Source organism: Canis aureus, chromosome 27, assembly GCF_053574225.1.
Source record: "Canis aureus isolate CA01 chromosome 27, VMU_Caureus_v.1.0, whole genome shotgun sequence".
In the NCBI taxonomy this organism is placed as follows: domain Eukaryota; kingdom Metazoa; phylum Chordata; class Mammalia; order Carnivora; family Canidae; genus Canis; species Canis aureus.
Genome location: NC_135637.1, coordinates 18383571 through 18407286, shown reverse-complemented (window position 1 = coordinate 18407286; position 23716 = coordinate 18383571). Strand labels below are relative to the sequence as shown.

The following is a 23716-nucleotide window of genomic DNA, read 5'->3' as shown; positions in this document are numbered from 1 at the left end:
GGGAGTGAGTGCTTAGTCAGTTTCCTCCTTGGAGTGATGAAAAAGTTCTGGAACCTGACAGGGGGGATGTGCTTATACAACATTGTAAATGTACACAAAGCCACTGAATTGTACTATAAAAAGGTAAAAATAATAAGTTGTATGTGTTTATATTTTACTACAATTTAAAAATAAAAAACCAAACACCTCATAAGAGGTGAAAGGGCAAACCACAGGGTAGAGAAAGATATTTGCAATACACATAACTAAGAAAAGCCTCATAGCTGGAATATACACCATCAAATATACAAATCAATAGAAAAGAGATAGACCATTCATTTTTTATTTTTTTATTTTTTTAAGATTTTATTTATTGATTGATGAGAGACACAGAGACAGAGAAAGAGGCAGAGACACAGGCAGAGGGAGAAGCAGGCTCCATGCAGGGAGCCCGATGTGGGACTGGATCCCAGGTCTCCAGGATCACGCCCCTGGCTGAAGATAGCGCTAAACCCCTGAGCCACTGGGGCTGCCCGACGATTCATTTTTTAAATGGGCAAAAGACTTGAACAGGCACCTCACAAAGAATATATAAATAATCAGGAAACATAAAATATTCAATATCATTCATCATTAGGGAAATGCAAACTAAAATTTCAGTGAGACACCACTGTACACATGCCAAAAGAGCTTAATCCTTTTAAAATGACAATACCAAGTGTCGTTAAAGAAACAGAGTGACTAGAACTCTCACTAGTGGCTAGTACAATGAAAATTGATACATTCACTTTGGAAAAGGTGTTTGGCATTATCTAATATAGTTGAACATACATACACCCTATCATCCAGCAACTCCACTCCTGAAAACAGCCCCAAACCAGAAACAACTCAAATGTCCATCAGCAGCAACATGAAGAAATACATTGTGATATATTTTTAAATGGAATATTATAGGGCAATAAGAATAAATTACAGCTACATGAATATATTTGCAACCATAATATTGGCCAAAAGAACCCAGATAGAAGAACAAATTTCATATGAGCCCATATCTATAAAGTTCAAAAATAGGCCACAGTAGCCTATGGAGAGAGAAGTAAAAACAGAAGTAAGGTTACCTGGAAGAGGGCATAAAGGCACTGGCAAGATTCTAGTTATTAGTCTGGGAGGTGCTTACATGGTTTGTTCATGAACTCACCAGTCGGTGTCCATATATTTGTGCACTTTCTGCTTGAAATGTTATGCCTCAATTAACATGTCTTTCTTATTTAAGTGGCTGGATAAACTAATTGTAGCACAGCCATACAATTGAATCCTACTCAGCAATCAAAAGGAATGAACTATTATCATCTGTAACAACTTGCACCAATCTAAAAGCCATTTTGTTGGGCAGCCTGGGTGGCTCAGTGGTTTAGCGCTGCCTTCAGCCCAGGGCGTGATCCTGGAGACCAGGGATTGAGTCCCATGTCGGGCGCCCTGCATGGAGCCTGCTTCTCCTTCTGCCTCTCTCTCTCTCTCTCTCTTGAATAAATAAATAAATAATTTTTTAAAAGGCATTATGTTGCCTGAAATAAGCCAGTCTCAATAGTTACCTACTACATGATTCCATTCACATGACAGTCTCTGTAAAAAAAAAAAAAAAAAAAAAACCACAAAACTATAGGATGGAGAATAGGTCAGTGGTCACCAATGGGGTTAGTTTGGGCTTGCAAACTGGTCCTTGGACTCTTGGGGCAAGGGGAAGTTGAAGAAAGGTGGGTCACTCCAGATTGGTAGGTGGCAGATTTAATAAACAAGGGAACTTACTTAAGAGGCTTGTTTCAGGTGGCCAAAAGCCAAGTAGATTCCTACACAACCCACCAAAACCTTAAAAGTTTATCTAGGAGCCTTAACTATAAGATTCCATGACAGACCTGGTCTACATAGTCTTAACATCTTAAGTGGGTAAGATCTACATTCCAAGGATGGAGGAAGAGTAGTGAACTTCCAATTGCCCAGATCTAGTTCCCCGGTTAACTGGTGGTGTCATCATCCAAAAGTTAAGATGGGTCAAGATGGGACACAAAAGAGTATTTTGGGATTATGGAAGAGTTCTGTATCTGATGGTGGTGGTAGTGGTTATACAAATATATATGTGTTAACATTCATAGAACTGTATGCTTCTCTTTCCCCAAAAGTCAGTTCTTTATTTTTTTTATTTTATTATTTTTTTTATATTATTTATTTATGATAGTCACACAGAGAGAGAGAAAGAGGCAGAGACACAGGTAGAGGGAGAAGCAGGCTCCATGCACCGGGAGCCCCATGTGGGATTTGATCCCGGGTCTCCAGGATCGCGCCCTGGGCCAAAGGCAGGCGCCAAACCGCTGCGCCACCCAGGGATCCCAAGTCAGTTCTTTATATTATAATTTTGTAAATGAAAAATAAAGTGCAGGCTTTGCAGTCAGTCTTCCTCGGTTTGAATAACATACTAGCTATTTATCTTGTGATAAGTAACTTAATATTCCCATTTCCCAGTTTCCCCATAAGAATAAGAATTATTTCCCCAAAAGAATAACAGGGCACCTAGGTGGCTCAGGGGTTGAGTGCCTTTGGCTCAGGTGGTGATCCCAGGATCCTAGGATCAAGTCCCAAATCAGGCTCCCCGCAAGGTGCCTGCTTCTCCCTCTGCCTATGTCTCTGCCTCTCTCTGTGTCTCTCATAAATAAATAAATAAATAAAATCTTAAAAAAAAAAAAAAAAGAAGGATGGAGGTCATGGTGACCACCCCCCCCCATAGGGTTGTGAATATTATAAATATGCTAAAACATACAAGCATTTAGAATACCTAGTAAGAAATAAGTGCTCAACAAATATTCATGGTCATTATTAGAACACATATACATCATGTGAAATTTGTTATAAAGCATGTAATTTTTATAATGTATTACTTTTCCGTAACCCAAATGTTCATTAGCTGATGAGCAGATAAACAAATGTGATATATCCACACAATGAAATATTATTCAGAAATAAAAAGGGGTGCCTGAGTGACTCAGTCAGTTAAGCCTCGGACTCTTGATTTTGCCTCAAGTTATGTCTTTGGGGTCCTGGGATCCAGCCCTGTATCAGGCTCTGCACTGAGCATGGAGCCTGCTTAAGATTCTTTCTCTCTCTGTCTCTTTCTCTCTCTCCCTGTACTCCTTTCTCTTTGCCCCTTCCCCCACCCCCACACAGCTCTATTTAAAAAAAAAAAAAGGAAATACTGACCCATGCTACAACATTATACATTATGCCAGGTAAAGAAGCCAAATAGTCACATATTGTCTACTGCCACCTATATGAAATGTCCAGAATAGGCAAATCCATAGGCACAGAAAGTCAACTAGTGGTTGCTGGGGCATGGAGAGATATGAGAATTAGGACTTTCTGCTAATAAGTAAGGGATTTCCTGTTTGGAATGAAAGAAATGTTCTAGAATTTAAAATGGTAATCTTTGCATAACTCTGTAATATACCAAAAACCACTGAATTAATATTGGCTCAGGTCATGATCTCATAGGTTATGAGATCCAGCCCCACATTGGGCTTCAAGCTTACTGCAGAGTTGGCTTGGGATTCTCTGCCTCTCTCTCTGCCTCTGTCCCTCCCACACCTGTCCCCTCTCTCTCTAATAAATAAACAAATAATCTTTTTTAAAAAGGGTGCTCAAGAAAACTATTATTTAAAAAATACTAATACTTAAATATGAGCTCACTGCCCAGTCAACTCTGTCAACTTCCTGGTCACCTTATATTGTCTAGAGAAGCTTCACATGTATTTTAGTTAATTTTGCTTCTTAGTAAATTATATCTTCTACATTCTTCTATAATAAATCGGGTTACAAATGACCAGAGAGATTTTTTAAAAAAAAACAGATCATCTTGACTTTAAAAGATTTAAGTGTCCATGGATGTGAAATGATGTTTTAAATAACTGCAAATAGTTTTAAATAGTATTAACTAAAAAGAGGTGTGATAAAAACCATTTAATGGTTGTTAATCTGAATAAATAGGTTTTAAATCATAAAGTGGCACTTAATTGACCTGCAATAACTGGCTTGTTAAATCTAAATTAAATCATTATCTGAGGCACTTTAAAAAAAAAGTAGAATTCTTAAAGATTTGCAGAAAAAAATTAGTTAAGTGTGAAAAATAGCAATGCTAGTTGTATACTGAAGCAATTGTTGAAGCAGCTTCTATGTCTTTTAACTAGGACTCTTGGTATCAATTCCATTGTGTGTCTAGGGAGGCATCCCTCCCCCCCCCTCACAAATCCAACAACACATCCAATAATTCAACTCAATTCTGACACTATCTACCTGGAGATAATAATTGGTTTCACAGGTTAAGGGTTCACTGCCCCCAACCACTTCTGACACCAGTCGCTAGTGTAGATTGTTACCTGTACTTCCCACCCACTGGCTATAAATCAGAAGTTCAACTAATTTGCCATAGCAGCTCACAGAACTCAGAGAAAAATTTTACTTACTGGATCACTAGCTTATTATAAAAGGCTATAACTCGGGAAGAGCCAGATGGAAGAAATGCATAGGGCAAGGTATGGGAAGAGGCCTCAGAGCTCCCATGCCCTCTCAAAGGGCACCGTTCTCCACAAATATCCATGTTGTTCACCAACCCAGAAATTCTCTGAGCCCTGTCCTTTTGAGTCTTTAAAGGAGGCTTAATTACATAGGCATGATTGATTAAATCATTGCTATTGGCAATTGATTCAACCTCTGGCCCCTCTCCTCTCCCAAGCCCAGAGGTGGAGGTGGGAGGGGGGCTGGTATTGAAAGTTCTGACCCTCTAAATCATCTGGTTGGTTCTCCAGGCAACCAGCCCCTATCTTGAGGTTGAGTCCAAAAGTCACTTATTAAGATAACAAAAGAAAACCTTAATGGCTCTCCTCACTTAGGAACTAAGGGTTTTTAGGAGCTCAGTGCTGGGAACAGGACTAAGGCGGAGCATATATTTGCTATTATAAATCACAATATCACACCACTGCATCACTCACATGTGGTTTAATAAAAGCTTACTGACCACTTGCTATGTCCAAGTATTGTGCTAGATGCTGGAAACACAGTGGTAAAACAAGAAGACAAGCTATCTATCCTTTGGGGCCCTACAGTCTAGCTATTAGTACTGTTCAATAGAAAGAAAATGTGAGCCACATCCATAATTTTAAATTTTCTCCTGGCCATGTTAAAGAAGTAAAAAATAAATAGTTGAGAGTCATTTTAATATTATATTTCATTTACCCCAATACATACCATATATAATAATTATAACATGTTACAATACAGAGAAGTATAAACAAGATATCTTAGATCTTTTATTCATACTGCCTTTAAAAACCAGTATGCAATATACATTCAGGGCACATCTCCATTAAGACTAGTTGTATTTCATGTGTTCAACTGCCACATGCAACTAGTGGCTACCATATTGGACAGTATAGGCCTAGCTGTACCACCATTTCATTTTTTGTTTGTCTTTCTTTTTTCTTTCTATTTCCCCTAACATTCTCAATATGTCACTTGGACCCTGGCTTTACGGTTAGAATTAATATGGACAACAGAGTCTGCACAGGAAAAGGTACACATTACCATACAAGTTTTATAATAAAATATATAAGCACCATCACACAACATACTTGTTAAATTGCCCAATATTTGGCATCTTGTTTGGCTATGACATTCTTGATACCAGGCACACTGTAGGTATCCAAAAAATGCTTACTGAATGAGTGCTAGCCCAGTAAGTGCTGTGAGTTTCCAGATGGGAGGAGTCCCTATAATTGAAAGGGGCTGAGATGAGTCCTTCAAGAAGGACTCATTTATTCATTCAACAAATATTTACTGAACAACTACTATAATGGGTTTGGAGTGGGCCTAGAAACATCAACAGGACTAGAACAATGAAAGTAATATCACTTGGTTGGTTCCTCATGTTGATCCAACCATTGCTTCACAAAGTTCAGTTTTTTTATCACCTTAACAGTTTTCTTCAAAACCATAGGCACTATTATAGTATTTCTTTAAATTGACTCATATCTTTTTAGTAAAATTCTAACTTACAAATTCTAGCATATCAACATTAAAAAAAAAACACTATTCCTTGCCATTCTTAGAAGTTAACTGCAAAAAAATAAATAGAATGCACCCAATTCTACTAAATTCTCTATAGCTACAGTTGCCCCTGGAGACTCTCAGGCTATGCCCTGCTTTCTTTTCTTGTTCAAAGGTAGACTAGTCAATGTTAGAGAGGTGTTAGAAACATATTAGCACTGTGTTAATACTTTTTCACCTCTATAATCAGTAGGCAAATCATTTGAAAGGAAAATATGTTATTCAACTGTATGTAGTGTTCAGTGATATCAAGTTACCCTGTGCATACCCAGTGGTACACATATCATACTTTGTTCAAAGAACCTGAGTGGACTCCCAGGAAACAAAACAGGGGGCCTGTTTTATAAGTGAGCAAGAACACCACACTTGCCTCTAAACCAGATTCTCAAAGACATTATGAACCTCAAGTTCAAGGCACATGCTGTTTCCAAAGCAAGCACACTCTCTTCTCTTCCTCTGCAGTGGGAGGGTACCCCAATGTTCATGCCTCAGAATGTCCATAAACTATATTCCTAATGTGAAATCTGGCTAGAATTGGTTTTTAAGGGAAGTAGTATAGTTCGATGGTTTAAAGCCCAGGCTTTGGAGTCAGACAAACCCAGATTAACATCAGGCTCTGCCACTCTGTAGCTCTATGATGGCAGTTAAGTACTTAACTTTGCTAAATCCATGCTATTTGCATGTAAAATGGGAATGATAGCCCTCGCTTCTAGAATTACTGTGAGGATTAAATAAAACAATATACATAAAGTACCCTGCACAGTCTTGACACTTAAAAAACACTCCATTAGTGTTTCTTGTTGTAGTTCCTGTTGTTATTCTGATGGAAATACTTCTGTATCAACCAGGGTTCAACCAGAAAAGCAAAACCACTATGAGATGATAGATAAATTTTCACATGTTAAAAAAATATGTAGATATACACATACGTTTTAAATATACATAATGATATAGATTTTGTATGTGTAGATATTATATATAAATATATGTAAAACAAAAGGGATTTGTTGCAAGGAATTAGCTTCATGCAATTGTGAGGGCTGATTAGGCAGTTGCTGTAAGGCTATTGTCTTCGTATCTCATGCTGGACCTTGAAGTCCTCAGGCAGGCAGTCAGAAAGAGAAGAGGGATCTAAGAACATGCTGGAACACCATGAAGGCAGATTGAAACCAGGCTCCTGGTGCCTCTGGTATTAGTGGTGTGAGTATCCTGAGGAAGCAGAGCCCTTAGTCATAGAGCTGAACACACACACACCTGCACACCTAAACACACACACCTGGCCCAGGAGTGGCAGGTGCTGAAGGTAAAGCAGTTTGCAGGCCCAGATGCTGCTCATCATGCCCCGCCCCCCCGCCGCCCCCGCATGATTAAGCAGATCAGCAGGAACAAGTATGAGCTCCCCTATATCCTCCCCCAAGAATCTACCTGAAGGCTCACCCGATTTTGAAACAAACAGGAAAAGGATTCTGGGGCAAGTAGTTCATATTAACCAAGTTGACGGACAAAGCCACCACCCCATCTAAAAACAAAAGAATTCCCATGAAGGGATTTTCACACTGGAGGGCCAAGGAATGTTCCTTTCATGGCTGTGGTAAGGATCAGCATTTTCATTCTCTCTTTTTTAAAGATTTTATGTATTTATTTGAGAGAGAGACAGTGAGAGAGAGATCATGAGCAGGGGGAAGGCAGAGGGAGAAGCAGACTCGATCCCAAGACCCTGGGATCATGATCTGAGCCAAACAAAGGCAGATGCTCAGACCATGTTTTCTAAACAGTCATACTTGACATGAATCTTTCTCTCTCTCATGTATCATTCACAAATCTATGCACTCACATGGAAGGATCTCTAAGACCTCTTGTTAAGTGAAAAGAGTTTGCCTTAAAGCAATATACATAATAAAATCCCCTTGAGGTTAAACATATGTGCACCACACACATACCAAAAACTGTATACATGTACAGAGAGAGACAGAGAGAACACAAGCAGGGGGAGCAGTAGACAGAGGAAGATGCAGACTCTCCACTGAGCCCAACAGGGGGCTTGATCCCAGGACCCCTGGCTAAAAGCAGATGCTTAACTCACTGAGCCACCCAAGCCCCCCTAAAAAAAATTTTTTTTAATTAAAAAAAAAAAAAAGAAAGATCCAGAATGATACATACAATGCTAACAGTGTTCATTTCTGGAGACAGGGAGAAAATTGGCATGATGAAGGAGATCTTTCCCTTTAGAATCTGTACATGTCTGACCCATAAACATTTTATTTGAATGAAAGTTTTTTTTTAATTTAAATTAGTTGCCAACATTTAGAAATCCTAAGATTTCACATAAAATATCCTAGGGGCACCTGGCTGGCTTAATCTGTTAAGGTCCAACTCTTGATTTCAGCTCAGGTCATGATCTTGGAGTCCTGGGATCAAGCCCTGAATCAGGCTCCACACTCAGCAGGGAGTCTGCTTGAGGATTCTCTCCCTCTCCCTCTGCCTTTCCTCCCTGCCAAAATAAATCATCTTTTTTTAAAAAATCTCGAGTTCTGGATTTTTTTTTTAATTATAATGTCTGGCAACACTAGGTCCTCACCCTTATGGCAACATTGGGCTGGACCCAGTGGTAGCAGAGACCCTGGACAGAGCACAGGTGCTCCAGGTCTCCATGGTGGCCAAAAATTGGCTGCCTGACCCACTGCCCTCCCATTCTTGTTAAAGACCTTGATTTTGCTCCTTAATTGAGCAGTTGCATGTCCCTCCTCAGTCCTGGGTGCAGATGTAAGTCTTGCTTGACCTAAGTCAGTTATGGTGGGCACTTGTCCCTTTCCAGGAACTTGCTTAGGCTTAGACATGTGACACAGGCCTAGCCAATGGGACTTGGGACAGGCCTTCTGGAAAATATTTCCCTCACTGATTAAAAACAGAGATTCAAATCAACAGAGAAGAACATAGCCTCAAATTCATTCACTGGAATGACAATGTAGGAATGTGGGAATATAGGAAAAGTGACTCCTTGGTGACACTGAGCTGCCAAATTAGTCATCTGGAATCACTTCCCTCCTAACTTCTTGAGATGCAACACAATTTTTTCCTGATATTTGAACCACTTCTGGTAGGGCTTTATTTTACTCAAAGGTCAAAGCATCCCAACTAATACAGACTTAGGCTCAACCCTGTATGCATACAAATCACTGGTCCCCAAATGTGCCACCCACATTCTCATCTTCATGTTTTTATTCTGCCCTGGGATCCTCCCTCAACTCCCCCATCCTTAGATTCCTGGCAGGCAAATTCTTAGTCACCTCTGAAAGTCCAGGTTAAGTATCAGTTATTTTCCTATAGTTTCTTTAATCTCTAGCTCTGGGCTAACTTAATTGCTCTCTCTTCCATGTTCCCATAAAATCTCCATTCCAGCACTCTCTTTCTTGAACTTTATGAGTCTATCCCATGCAAGAGCAATGCTCCTGGTTTTTAGTTCTAGATTCTTGGGAATCTTTGAATTCCCAGCATTTTGCAGAACTGAATCAACATCTTAGGCATTGTCCATGACCTCCAGGCTCACTCAGCTATTCATTCATCTCAATAAAGATTTCTTGTGCATTTAGTACTCAATGTCATAAGGGTTATAATGGGAAACAAGACAACTGGCCAAGGCTTCATGAAACTCAACCCTTACTGGGAAAGAGACACAAATAAAAATATCATGTGATAAATGCTATGAAAAGCTAGAGTCATACCCAGAAGTGGGACTCCTGGGTGGTAAAATAGTTCTATTTTTTATTTTTTGAGGAATCTCCATACTGTTTCCCATAGTGGCTGCACCAATGTGCATTCCATACCAACACTATACCAAAAAAAGATTCCTTTTTCTCCACATGCTCCCCAACACCTTGTCATCTTTGGTCTTTTTTTTTTAAGATTTTATTTATTTATTCATGAGAGACACACAGAGAAGCAGAGACATAGGCAGAGAGAGAAGCAGGCTCTCTGTAGGGAGCCTGATGTGGTACTCGATCTCAGGACCCGAGGATCATGACCTGACCCAAAGGCAGACACTCAACCAATGAGCCACCCAGATGTCCCATCTTTGGTCTTCATTTAAGAAATATCTATCAAGATCCTCTGCCCATTTTTTAATCAGGTTACTTGGTTGTTTGCTACTGAGTTGTAGGAGTTCCTCATATATGTTGGAATATGAAACCCTTACCAGACATATGGTTTGCAAATATTTTCTCCTATTCCATAGGCTGGCTTTTCATGCTGCTGTGTTCTTTGCCATTCAGGTGCTTTCTAGCTTGATGCAATCCCACTTGTCTATTTTGGCTCTTGTTGCCTGTGCTTTTCTGCATTGTGCCTTTGTTTCAGTGACATCCAAAATATCAGTGGCTAGACATTGAGCTTCATTGTACTGATTATTTCACAACATATATGTATACCAAAACATCAAGTTGTACATCTTAAATATATAAAATTTCTCTTCGTCGATTATGCCTCAATAAAGCTCAAGAGGGGGACCTAGGGGGGACAATGAGCAAAAAGAAGAAATGTTGAACCCAAGCATGAGAAGGCAGGAGATAGCTCCTAGAGGGGTGCTATCCAAGATAATACCCAAAGGTTGAGTAAAAGGAGCTTGGAGAGTATTCCAGATAGATGCAAGAGCATGTGTAAAAGCACAGAGATGAGAGACAGCAAGGAAGCGTTTAAAAGTTCAGCTTAGCTAAAGTAAAAAGGCAGCTGGGAAGATAAGCAGAAGGTCCTATTACAAAGCATGAGGAAAAACCATAGTAAAGGATTTGGTACAGAGTAACATTCAAATGCCTTATCATGGCTACAGGGCATTGCGTGATCTGGCCCCTGTCTACCTCATGCCTTCTCCCCCTCTTTATCCACTCTGAGCCACATTCTGTCCTATACTGTTCCTTAAACCCACCAAACTCATTCAGATGTCAGGGTTCCATACTTACTGTTCCCTCTCTCACCACCTCTATTTCTCAAGATCTACACACGACTTGCTTTTTCTCATCATTCAGGTCATCATGGATCAAGGGACTTTACCAAGGGACACCTGTGTGGCTCAGTGGTTGAGCCTCCTCTGCCTTTGGCTCTAGTAGTGATCCTGGGGTCCAGAATTGAGTTCTGCATCGGGCTCCCTACGGGGAGACTGCTTCTCCCTCTGCCTATGTCTCTGCCTCTGTGTGTGTGTGTGTCTCTCATGAATAAATAAATAAAATCTTTAAAAAATAAAATTAAGGGGCAGCTGGGTGGCTCAGCAGTTTAGCACCGCCTTTAGTCCAGGGCCTGATCCTGGAGACCCGGGATCGAGTCCCATGTTGGCCTCCCTACATGGAGCCTGTTTCTCCCTCTCCCTCTGCCTGTGTCTCTGCCTCTCTCTTTCTGTGTCTCTCACTGAATAAATAAATAAAATTAAAAATAAATAAATAAATAAAATTAAGGGACTTTACTTCATTTTATAATATATCTCTATCACCTAGAACAGTGCCAGGCACATGGCAGGAGCTCAAAAAGCACTGAATGAGTGAACTTATGTTTGAATAGCATGACACCAAATGACTCACTAGTCTGGAGCACACTGGGCTGGATGAATGTGATAATATTTCTTTCCTCTTACCACTTTCCAGATGAGGGAGAAAAAAAAAACCTCCAAATAAATAAATAAATAAACCAGTCACCATTCTTCCCTTTGGTGTGCTGAAACTATTTTCTCACATCAGCTTCAGTTCATTTTACAGGGAGAAAAAAAGCAAAACCCACCTTCTGCTGGTTAATTCAAAGCTCCAACATTGGCTGACAAATGATAGATGCTACATAACAGCCCTTGTCTGTCTTATGTCTTCAGCACAGACCTCAAAAAATATTGGAGAGAAGGAAGGAAGAACTGATCAGGTCAAAAAGTCTTGCTTCTTAATGCCTGGGAAGTCCACTCCTTAGCCCTATTTGCTCCATAACTTTAAATATTCTGCAGGTACCTTCAAGAGTCCAGCACTGTGCTAAGCTCAGAGAAACACAGAAGACAGAGACAGGATCTTCAAAGAACAAACAAGTTGGATCCTGCATAAGCCAGAGGTTGGAATAAAAATTCAAATCCTGACAGAGTCTAATCCTAATCTAAGCACACTCACATTTCCTCTGTGGATGATCTCTTGCCAGTTCAGAAGACTTGAGAAGATTACATACTTTTTGAGACTCAGTTTGTTCATCTATAAAAGAAAGATATTATTAATCCCTGCTTCAAAGAGCCATTGCAAGAATTTAAAAAGACACATACACATCAATGTGCTCATCACAGAGTCTGGAACATCCTAAGTACCAAAATGGTCAGCTATGAACATTATTATTACGAATGGCCTTCCCCTAATGCCCCAAGCCTCAGTTTCCACACCTTTAACGTGGTGGTGGTGGGGCTGGGGAAACGGGTGGTTCATGTTTTGTGTGTGTGTGTTTGTGTGTGTTTAATGAAAATTAGACAAATAGTTCTGTCTTTTCAGCATCTTAGAATCACCTGGGGGGATTCAAAATCTGTCCCCTCAACAGTTACTCCCAATTACATCATAATCTATGAGGATGGGGACTAGGCATAAGTATTTTTTAGTTCCTTAGGTGATTCCAATGAATAAATGAATTTGTAGGCACATAGTAGATGTTCAATAAATGTCCCTACCTTCTACCTCTCAAAGGACTCAGGGGAAATGAGTTCCTTGTAGGGTCTGAAATCTTTGCCACTTTTAAGATCTCATGAATAGAAATGACGAAGCTTTTAGAAATCAAATAAGATATAACTTCACAGACCCGAGAGGTTATTCAAGTTGTATGCAAATCATCAATTAGTAATGCAAATGCTCTTGTGGCCCTTTAACTATTTTATAGGGCCCAGATGAGGCCCCGAGAAGACTTCATTTGGACATACCCGCATGAAATGATAGCCACAAGAGAGAAAGTTACTATCTCAACAACAGATGTTCCCCAAACAAGGCAGCTCACCTGAGTATGACAAAAAATGGAGAGACTCTGCAAAGAGGAAAAAGGGCTTGTTTTGGCTCTAATAAAAGAGTAGCTAATCTTTATCTAGGGTTTAATCATCCCCAAACTAGGCCCTACCTCTTCCTGTCTCAAGAAAAATATCGAAAAGGCCTGGTGCAGGGGGACAGTAAATTATTAATACCAATCGCACAAGGTGTTTTTACCTTGCTTTTATCTGTGGCGTTGGAGGCAGTTTATAAATATTAGCTAATTAAGCCACCCAACAGCTTTGCAAGGAATATATTATTATCCTGATCCTTCAGATGGATGAAATCACCTTTATTAGAAGACAGTACTAATCCATTATCCCAGAATTAGCCATGGCAGTTGTAGTGGAATCGATGACTGTATTAAGAAGGCAGGACTCCCTTGCTCTCTGCATTCATTCATTCATGTAGTCATTCATTCATTCATGTAGTCATTCATTCAGCAGCCATTTCTTGAGGGCCTACTAGAGGCTCTGGGCTTGGTAGGGAAATGCTTAACCCTAAGGATTATGACTTAGTCTTAGCTGCATGCTCAGAGCCTAGAACAGTGCCTGGCAAGTAGTAAGTTCTCACTGCAAATTGATTTTAAAATGAAATGAACATTAATGAGTGAGACCCCATCCCTGCTAAACCCACCGAGCCTGCTTCAGGCTTCATACCCCTGCCTGAATAACAATCACTGCTAGTTACTGTGTGCCAGACCCGATACTACAGGCTTTAGGCACACTAACTCATTTCACCCTAAAATCAACCCTAAGAGGCTGGGGATGGGACTTCCATTGGAGAGAGGAGAAGCTGAGCCTGCTGGAGTCCACATGCCCTGGTAGAAATCCCAGCGCTGCCCCTTACTAGCTCATGACATGGCGCATGCTTCTTAATCTGTCTTAAGCCTCCAGCAACCTCATGTGTGAGGAGACCTACCCCATGAGAGTCATTTTCAGGGTTAAATGAGATCATGGCCCAGCACTAGCAGCAGTACCCAACATACATCAAGTGCAGAATAAATGTCACTACAGCATCTACTCAAGGCCATGCCTGGTGGTGAAACTGGCATTGAAGCCCAGTCTGCTAGCTACTATGATCGTCCTGCCGCAGCCTGCTACTCAGCTGCTTCTCTTCTTGTCAAATGATCCCATATCCCAGGATTGTCCATGTTAGCCCATTGTCCTGTAGCCTGCCATCCTTCCTTCTGGCCATCCTGTTCTGCAGGTCTTGTTCTCACACCATGATGGTCTAGACATCAGCACCATTTTCCCCTAAGCACATGGGGCATTCACAATCTGCCAGGCTGCCACTCTCCTACCCAACTCACACTGTCCATGAAAATGTGGATCTGGGTTCAAAACCAAATCCCTCTACTTATTTGCTGGGGGCAATTATAACACCTATTTCTCAGGGTTGTTTCGAGGAGTAAATGTAACGTATGAACATGGCTTAGCACAGTGGTGGGCATAGAGAAGCACTCAGTGAATGTGAATTTGTAATGCCAGTCCTCAATTCATTGTTCTAAACCAGGGGTAATTTTTCTCCCTAGGTAGGGTTACCTGACTTGGTGGTGGGGTTGGAGGGTATGGGTAGAACAGGATGCCCAGTGTAAACAATAATAATTTTTTTTTCTTTTTTAGAGAGGGAGTGGGGAGGGGCAGAGGGAGAAAGAGAATGGTAAACAAGCTCCTGAGCACAGAACCTGATGAGGGATTTGATTTCATGACCCTGAAATCAGGACCTGAACCAAAATCAAGAGTTAGACGTTTAACCAACTGAGCCCCCCAGGCGTTCTAACAATAATACTCTTTTATTTATTTTTAAAGATTTTATTTATTTATTCATGAGAGACACAAAGAGAGAGAGAGAGGCAGAGACACAGGCAGAGGAGGAAGCAGGCTCCATGTAGGGAGCCCAATGTGGGACTCGATCCCAGGACTCCAGGACGCCCTGGGCTGAAGGCAGGCACCAAGCCACTGAGCCACCCAGGGATCCCCTCTTTTAATATAAGTATGTCCCATGAAATATTTGGGATATGCTTATACTAAACTTTATTGTTTATCTGAAATTCATATTTAACTGGGGCCCTGAGTTTTATTTTACAATGTTTACACCCAGGAAACATTTAGCAATGAATGTCTAGAGCTACAATTGGCACCTAATGGGTAGAGGAAAAGGATGCTACTGAACATCCCTCAAGGCACAGAACCACCACCACCACCCCACGGCTTTTCTAACCCAAATGTTAACAGTGCTCAGATTGAAATAAGCAATATCATAATAATAATATTCAAGGGGAAAGGATTGAATGGGCAGGGCTTTACACCCCTATAATGGGTTGAATTTGTCCCCCCAAAAGATATGCCCAAGTCCTAGTCCCTGATACCTGTGAATTTATTTCGAGGTAGGGTCTCTGCAGAACTGAGTTAACGTTCTCCAGATGAGATCATCCTGCATTTACAGTGAGCCCTAAATCCAATGACTGATATTCTGCATCTGGCACTCTTGGTTTCAGCTCAGGTCATGACCTCATGGTCCTGGGATCAAGCCTCCTGTCTGGCTCCCATGCTCAGCAGGGAATCTGCTTGAGACTCTCTTTCTCTCCTTCTGCTCCTCCTCTGCACACATATGTGTGCACATGCTCACTTACTGTCTCTTTTTAAAATAAATAAATAAATCTTTTAAAAAGAGAAAAGAGAAGGAAATATGAGATATACAGAGAAGGCCATATGAAGTCAGAGACAAACAGTATAGAAAGGAGGCCCCACACCAAAGGCATGCCAAGAGTTGCCAGTGGTTATCAAGAGCTAGAACAGGGGCACGGAACATATTCTCCCTTAGAGCCCCCAGAGAGAACAAACCCTATGTTGGTTTCAGACTTCTGGTCTTCAGAACTGTGCAAGAATAAATTTCTGTGGTTTGGGGCCACCGACTTTTAAATAATTTGTTATGGAAGCTCTAGGAAACTAATACAAGCCCCTATGAATGAATTTAAACTCAAGCACCCCCCTCTTTTCTTTTTCTTTCTTTTTAAAAATTTTAATTATTATGGAATGCCTCAAGCCTGTAAAAAAAAAAAAAAAAAAAAAAAAGGAGAGACTAATATAATGAGCACCATAGACTCATCACCCATCTTGGGAAATGAAGCTTTACATATACTAATGAAGCCCCAAAGGCACCCCATCCCTGCCCGCTCTCTCCCCCAAGAGGCAATCACTCTCTGCTGAATTTGGTGTTAATCATTCCCTTATGAGCTTTTATACCTTTATTACATATGTATGAATTCCTAAATAACAAATAGAATTATTTTGCCTGTTTCTAAACTACATAAAAAAATGGCATCCTAGAACATGTGTCTGCCTTCAGCTTGTATTTTTACTGGACTTTTGGTTTTGAGATACATGCTAATGCACGTGATTCAAATTCACTTATTTTTCACGGTTCCACTATGTGCATATTATCACAAATGTCCTGATAAATTCTCTTGTGGATAGAACTTTCAGGTTGTTGGGTTTTTTTTTCTTTTCTTTTCTTTTGTTTTTTCCCCCAATTTTTTGTGATTGTTATTATAGACAATGCATCAGCAAGCCTTCCTGTTTCCTGGTCTGCATGTGTAAGAATTTCTCTAGGGTTCTGTTTCTCAAAATGTGGCATGAGACCAGCTGGTGAATAATGAAATCATTTCAGTGGCTCTGTGGTCAATGCGGTGGGTTTTTTTGTTTTTGTTTTTGACAAAAGAGAAGAGAAAAGACTAAGGGTGCATCATATAGCAAGGGTAAGTATTGCTTCATAAAACTTTTGTTTCAATTATAGATAAGTGCATTGTAGGTTGCCATCTAGAATTTATTTCTTACTGGCAGTCAGAACCCAAAGAAGTTTAAGAAACAGTTCCCTTGGGCCTTGCTAGTCAAACTGTGGTCCAAGCATCACTGGGGAGCTAACCAGAAATACAAATCTCAGGCCCCCATAGGACCTACTGCATCAGAATCTGCATTTTAATAAGGTTCCCAGTGCTTTGTCTGCCCACTAAAGTTTGCAGACTGGTTCTCTAGGGATACCAACAAGTGGATTGCTGGGTCACAGAATGTGCCCATGCTTATGGAGCTTTACTAAATATTGCAAAAAATGCTATCCAGAGTGTTTACACTAAGGGTCTCCTTGACACACCTACTCTCCATGTTAGAGGTCACAGTAAGATTCCATTAGACCAAAGCATCCTGCAGCCCCCAATTTTTATTTTCATTTTTTAAATGAAAAATGGGTGGGTAGCTCAGTGGGTTAAGCTCAGTGGGTTAAGCGCCTGCCTTTGGCTCAGGTCATGATCTCAGGGTCCTGAGACTGAGCTTCTAGTCAGGCTCCCTGCTCAGCGGGGAATTTGCTTCTCCCTCTCCCTCTGCCTCTGCTCCTCCTCCGCCCTGCTCATGTTTTCTCTCTCTCTCAAATAAATAAATAAAATCTTAAAAAAAAAATCACAACCCTTCTTTGCCGCTTTCCTGAGACTCCCTCCTCCTCCATCCCTCCTGGCTTTCTCTGGGGAGTGAGAGAAGCCTGGTATAAACAAAGCCCCCTTCTGGGAGAAGGGGCTTCACCCAGAGAGGAAACAGGGACAGCTGCTCTCAGGGAACCACCTGAGATGTTGAAACACCTCGTCCTGGAGAGAGACCAACCCCAGGAGAATGTAACAGGCTGGCTCTCTGGCAGCTCCTGGCTTTCCTCAGGCTAAAAGAGCCACAGTCCTTTTCAGCAAAGCTGACATTGTTTCCTGGCTACAGCAGCCCTACTCCCGGATGCAAAGTTTAATTTGATTTTTTCACTTGAGTAACCAAAGCATTTCTGATGCATTGCTTTTCATGAGGTCCTGGCACTGCACCAGCTGAGCCATTTCCTCGAGCCTCCCCTCTCTGCTCTGGTTTGAATTTTCTTTTCCTGGTGCCTGACTTACTTCCTTATGCAGTATCCACTTCCTTATGCAGAATCAATGCAATAATACACCCTTGCCCTGAGAGCCAACACCTACTGACAGTCTACAGTGGGCCTGGCGCTGCCCTGGGGACTTCCACACACCACAGATACACACCATTATCCTCATTTTGTGGCTGAGGTCATCATTCCAAGTTGCACATCAACACATTGATTAAATGGGAATAGGTCGATCAGAATATTCCACCCCCAACCACAGTGATTGGTTCAGAAATTAATATAAGATCCAACTTGGTCTAATGACACACCATTATGGTATGAACCACTGGAAAAGAGACCCACTCTTCCCACTAGGTTTGCTGAGCTGGTTACTGGCACCCCTATTACTGCGAGAGGCCAACTTGCCATCACAGAACAGAGGGGCTGCCTGAGAGTGAAGCCAGCATGGAAGAAGGCACAGTGGCATGATGGAAAGAGACTGGTGATACTATTTAAACTCCTGAATCCAGCTGTGCCTAATTCCCCTCAACTCTGCCATTTTGCAAGCCAAAAGGTTTTTCTCCCCTCGAGCCAGATTAGCCTGGGTTTCTATCACTCATAACCAGGAGAGTCCCTATATGACAGTTCCTATGGCTATTGGGTGTGATGACATGAGATCATGCTGTGGGGCACTTAGCACAGAACCTGGCACATAGGAAGTGCTCAGTAAATGACTCACTTTGTCATCCCCAGCCTGAACCACCTCATCAGCTTCAAAATAATTAGCAGAGCAGTGGCCACGACCCTGAGGATGAAGCTGCTGACTTGGCCTGGCACACCCACTTACTTCTCCCTCACTGCCTCTCGGCTCCCTCTGCAGAAAGCTCCAGTGCCAGATGGCTTGGGGAGGAAGGTGACAGCTGAAAGCTGGTACAGTGAGGGTGGTATCTGCTCCCGATATACAGAGAGGACTTTGGAGGGGTGAGAGGAGACAGTTAAAGGCTAAATGAGCCCAAAGGACTTCTGGACCTCCAGACCTCCAGCTGCCGGAGGTTCAGGCCTTGGCATGGGCAGGTACCCCAGGCTCCCTGGGCCCAACGACCTCATGCCAACCTCATCCATCTAGCAGGGGACTGAGACAACCCCTCTGGCTTCTCAGCTGCCTGCATCCTTTGCTGAATCACATCCTCGCTTATTTCTGCACTGTGAGTTCTCGGCACTTTGCTGAGGACGGTCAGGGACACTGTGAGGATGGCTATTGCCAGTGATGGTGTGCCAGAAAGACAGAGGAGCCAGGAGGCTGCTTTTTGGTTTCTCTTCGACTCAGAAGAGGATGAGAGACCTTCTCATATTCCCCATCACCTCACTGATGCCCATTCCTCCCCTTGCCTCCCCTCCTTCGCTCCTCCTTCATCTCCCTCCATTGCAGACAGCTGTGGATTGTCCCCACCATCGTGGACACCAGACCCCCTTTTATAACTTCAAGCTTCTGTATACATTGCTGCCAAAGCCTTGCACCTGTGACCTTCTTCAAAGCAGTGTCTTTGAAGTCCTGGAGCCGCGTCCCCCACTGGGAGAGACCCAGGAGTCCCTGTGAATTCATACACCCAAGGAAGCCCATTGCTAATTACTGGTTCATGGGTACATTTGGCCAGCTGTGCCTTAAAGTGAGACATATTCTTGAGGCATAAATTACATTCCAGAGCTCCTGATAGGATCTGGCCAAGGCTGGGACTTTACCTGAAGTCACACCCTACCTAGACTCCCTCGCCTTTTGTTAGCCTGCTTCCCCCACTCACCAGTTTCTCCCATATGCATTTCCTAATCATTTACATGCACACAAATCTCTGGTCTTCTCCTGAGAGAACCCAACTGAACACACCTGTTCAGCACCCATTCCCTTAGAAGAACTGTCCTCTCCCACTCTTAGTCCCTGTGGTTTGTTTAAAGCTGATGACCCTACCTGCCAGTGTGATCAAGGGACATGCCCCAGACGTAACATTCAACTTACTTTGTCCACCATAACCTCAGTGATTGGTTCAGAATGGGACATGACCCAAGATGATCCAATAGGACTCAAGGCCATAGACTTTGCTATAGCTATATGGAAAAAGATCTTGTTCTGCTGGGTTTATGGGTAGCACATAAATCTTGAGCTACTGGGGATCAACTTGCCACCAGGAGGAGAGGAACTTCCTGGGAGCAAGGCCAACACGAATGAAAGCAGAGCTGAGGGTGTATGGAATGGGACCAGGGCATGACATCATAAGAGTACCTGGATCCAGCTATACCTGAAGATCTAATCCACAGATTTTAAGTTCTTTGATACTGCAGAAACTCAATCAGCACCTACAAATATTAGTAATAACATCTATTTACTGGGCACCAATAGGTGCCAGGCACTATGCTAACTGCTTTCTACAAATCATTTCTTTTTTAAAAACTTTTTAAAAGATTTTTATTTATTTATTTGAGAGAGAAAAGGTGAGCAAGAGCATGAGCAGGGAAGGGGCAGAGGGAGAAGCAGACTCCCTGATGAGCAGGGAGCCCGAGTGGGACTCGATCCCAGGACTCCAGGATCAGGACCTGAGCCGAAGCCAGATGCTTAACTGACTGAGCCACCCAGGCACCCTCTACAAATCATTTCTAATCCTCACAAGAAACCTGCATACATTATCATTTCCCATTTATAGAAGCAGAAACTAAAGTCCAGAGAGATGCATCAGCTGTCCCAAAATCATACAACTGTCATATGGCAGAGCTGGGGACTTGAATCCAATTCCTCACAGCCCCTCTACCAAGTAAGTATTCAATCAATGCTTTTTGGTTTGAATAAACTTGGCTTTCCAGCCTCCCCCGAACAGCCAATGTGTGGCACCTAGATATACTAAGTTTGGGCTGCCTAACAGTGGAGGTCACCATACTCATAAGTTCATGCCCACAACATCTTTCTGTCCCAAAAACAACTCCCCAAATACTCTACTCTGGGCCCACATGTCCACCCAGGAGGCTAAGCCACTCCTTGACTCTCAAATGCTACTGGCTCCCTACACAGCCCCTATGAAATAAGAACCATTATATCCCCATTCTTCAGATGAGGGGCTCAGGGAGATGCAGTCACTTGTTCCAGATCACACAGGGGCTTTAGCAGAAATCAAGACCTTTGGGAAAAGAGACTCCATGGGACTGTATCTCATCCTATCCATGGTCAAACAAAAGGAAATAGCAAATGCTTGCTGCATGCATGAATGAATGAGTGAATGAATGAGGATGGAAGGAGAAACAAACATGTACTTTTCTACTTTCAATATTTTTAAGAAGGTGAGAGATGGTTGTGACTGATAAGAAATAATCCTTCCAACCTATAATTTCCTCACTTGAAACTCTGAGGAAAGGGCCAGGGGTTAGCTTGGTGTAGGAGCCAAGAGAATTAAGATCTGACTGTGCTTTTATTTCCACAGCATCAGTGATGCAGTGGAAAAGCCAAACACCTTGGAGGTAAATCTGGGGTTAAATCCATCATCTGCCAATTATTAGCTGTGTGACCTTGAGCAAGTCACTCGCCTCTCTGAGCCATTTTTCTCATCCATAAAAATAGGCAATTCAAAGATGCATCTCCCAGGGTTGATAAGATAAATCGCATACAGGAGGCATTCATTAAACAGCAGCCTCCTTTAGCATTTTCCTTACTCCCCCGGGAATTTAAGACAGCGATGACTAGAACCCTTTCCAGACGAAAAGAACTGAGCATTGCCAAAGCTGTTTCACGTAATAGCCTCCAGCTGCCTCACTGGGGAACTGGCGGCTTAAATGGGACACTACCTATGAAACGCTTTGAGGGACTTGGAAGAAAAGGGGTGAGAGATCCGGAGGGTTATTATTACACACGGAAACGAGAGAGCCGGAGCCCACACACGCCTCTCATATAATCAAACTGACATTGAGGTTTACAGTGCATTGAACACTGCGTTCCAGTCCAGGGAGCTAAAAATGGAAATCTGTGAAAACAGCAGCTGGGTTAAAAAGAGAGCAGGCCTGGTTTGCGATGAGCGGGCTCCTTCAGGCTGAGAGCAGAAAGGACGTCAGGCCCTCGCCTCCTGAGCTGGGGTGGCCCCGGGTCTCCTGCAAGCTGGGACACACGCTCCACGTGCCACAGAGCCCCAGATGGGCCTGAGAGCCTGTGGCCTTGCAGGACTCTTGTAAACAAACAAGCCAGGGCCACAGCCTATTCTTGTGCAAAATACTTCACCAGTCTGGGCCTCAGTTTCCCCATCTGCAAAGTGGAGATATTCTGAGGACTGTTATTAGGATTTAATTAGCTCATAAATGAAAGTGCCTCGCTTGAGTGTCTCACGTATAGTAAGCTTTAATAGATGTGAGGTTATGCTGCTGTGGGCCTTGCTCATCCTCCTAGACCCACCTGGATCATTCCCTCCCTCCAGTTTCACTTATTTCTTCCTAACTAAATCCTATCCATCCTATAAGCCAAAGTTCAAATTCCATGTTCTGATAAAACCATACATGTGCTGGGAGAGTCATTCATTCATTCATTAGGTACCAACTATGTGCCGAAGCTGTCCCAGATCCTGAGTCTACAGCTATGAACAAACTAGACAAAAGTCTCTGCCCTCTTGAACTTCTATTTTAGTGCCTTGTTATATTTTTCTAATTATATTAATATAATTACATAACAATGAACATTTTTCAGCGTGTCCTCCTACCTCTTAGAATCAGCTCATACACTGAGAATCCCTGCGTTGATGCTTCAGATATGCAAATCTTCCTGCAAAACAGGCTGCTGAACTGCTGCAGGGCAGGAGGGGCCCTATCCCTCTTCCCAAAAGACTCAACTGGTCCCTGTTCTGGAGGGAGAAGAAATCTGACTGCCTTGAGTTGAGAAACCAGGCCATTTGTATCTCACAGTTCTCTCCCCACTTACCCTAAGAACACCACCTTCTGCTAAAACAATCCTTCCTACAGCTTGCCTCTCTGCTTGCATGTCCCTCATCACTCTGCACCTCAGATGACATTTCGGCAGCCTGATCAGCCCTGCCTAGATCTCTCCCCAGAGGAAAGAGGCTGATTTCGGTGTCTGGCAGTGCCTGGCACAGGTGTATATCCTTTGATAGACTTGGCCTTGGGGACCTGAGGGCAGATGTTCTAAATGAACAGCACCCAACTGCCAGTAATCATGTTGGCCTTTTTGCTTGCAGCTCCCAAAGCCCCCTGGGAAATGGAGTCTACACTCTGCTCACACAGGATAAGAGGCTGGGAGGCCCAAAATCTGCTGACAGATGCAAAGGAGTGTCAGAGCCAATGAACCTCAAGCCTCTAAAAAGGGGGTATTCTTCATCCTCACATGCATCACAGAAGCCATGCAACAGACTGGGGATCAGAAGATCAGACCTCCCATCTAACATCTAACCTGTGGAGTGTCATTACCCTCCGTGAAACTCATTTTCTCTGTCTGCAAAGTGGAACCAAATAGCTTGTCCTGAGAAGAAGTGAAATACTGGTCAGGGTGGTATTTTGTAGCCATCATCCGCTAACTATATGACGAATACTCTCTGTGCCTCAGTATCTTCATCTGTAACATGGGTTTAACAGTAGAACTTTCCTCAGAGATTTGTTGTGAAGTAAGTGAATGAGGTCAGTAAGAAATGTGGGTTTTGAGAAGGATTAAATAGGGTGACCAA

At 42.4% G+C, this 23716-nt stretch overlaps 1 long non-coding RNA gene across 1 annotated transcript in view; it reads right to left on the bottom strand.

Annotated features, from left to right (window-relative positions):
- LOC144299500 (uncharacterized) overlaps positions 1 to 12323 on the bottom strand; it is a 53776-nt gene extending 41453 nt beyond the window's left edge. The window contains exon 1 of the long non-coding RNA XR_013366208.1: positions 12252 to 12323. This is a non-coding gene — a long non-coding RNA (uncharacterized LOC144299500). The remainder of the gene's footprint in view (positions 1 to 12251) is intronic.
- Positions 12324 to 23716: the final 11393 nt, after the last annotated feature.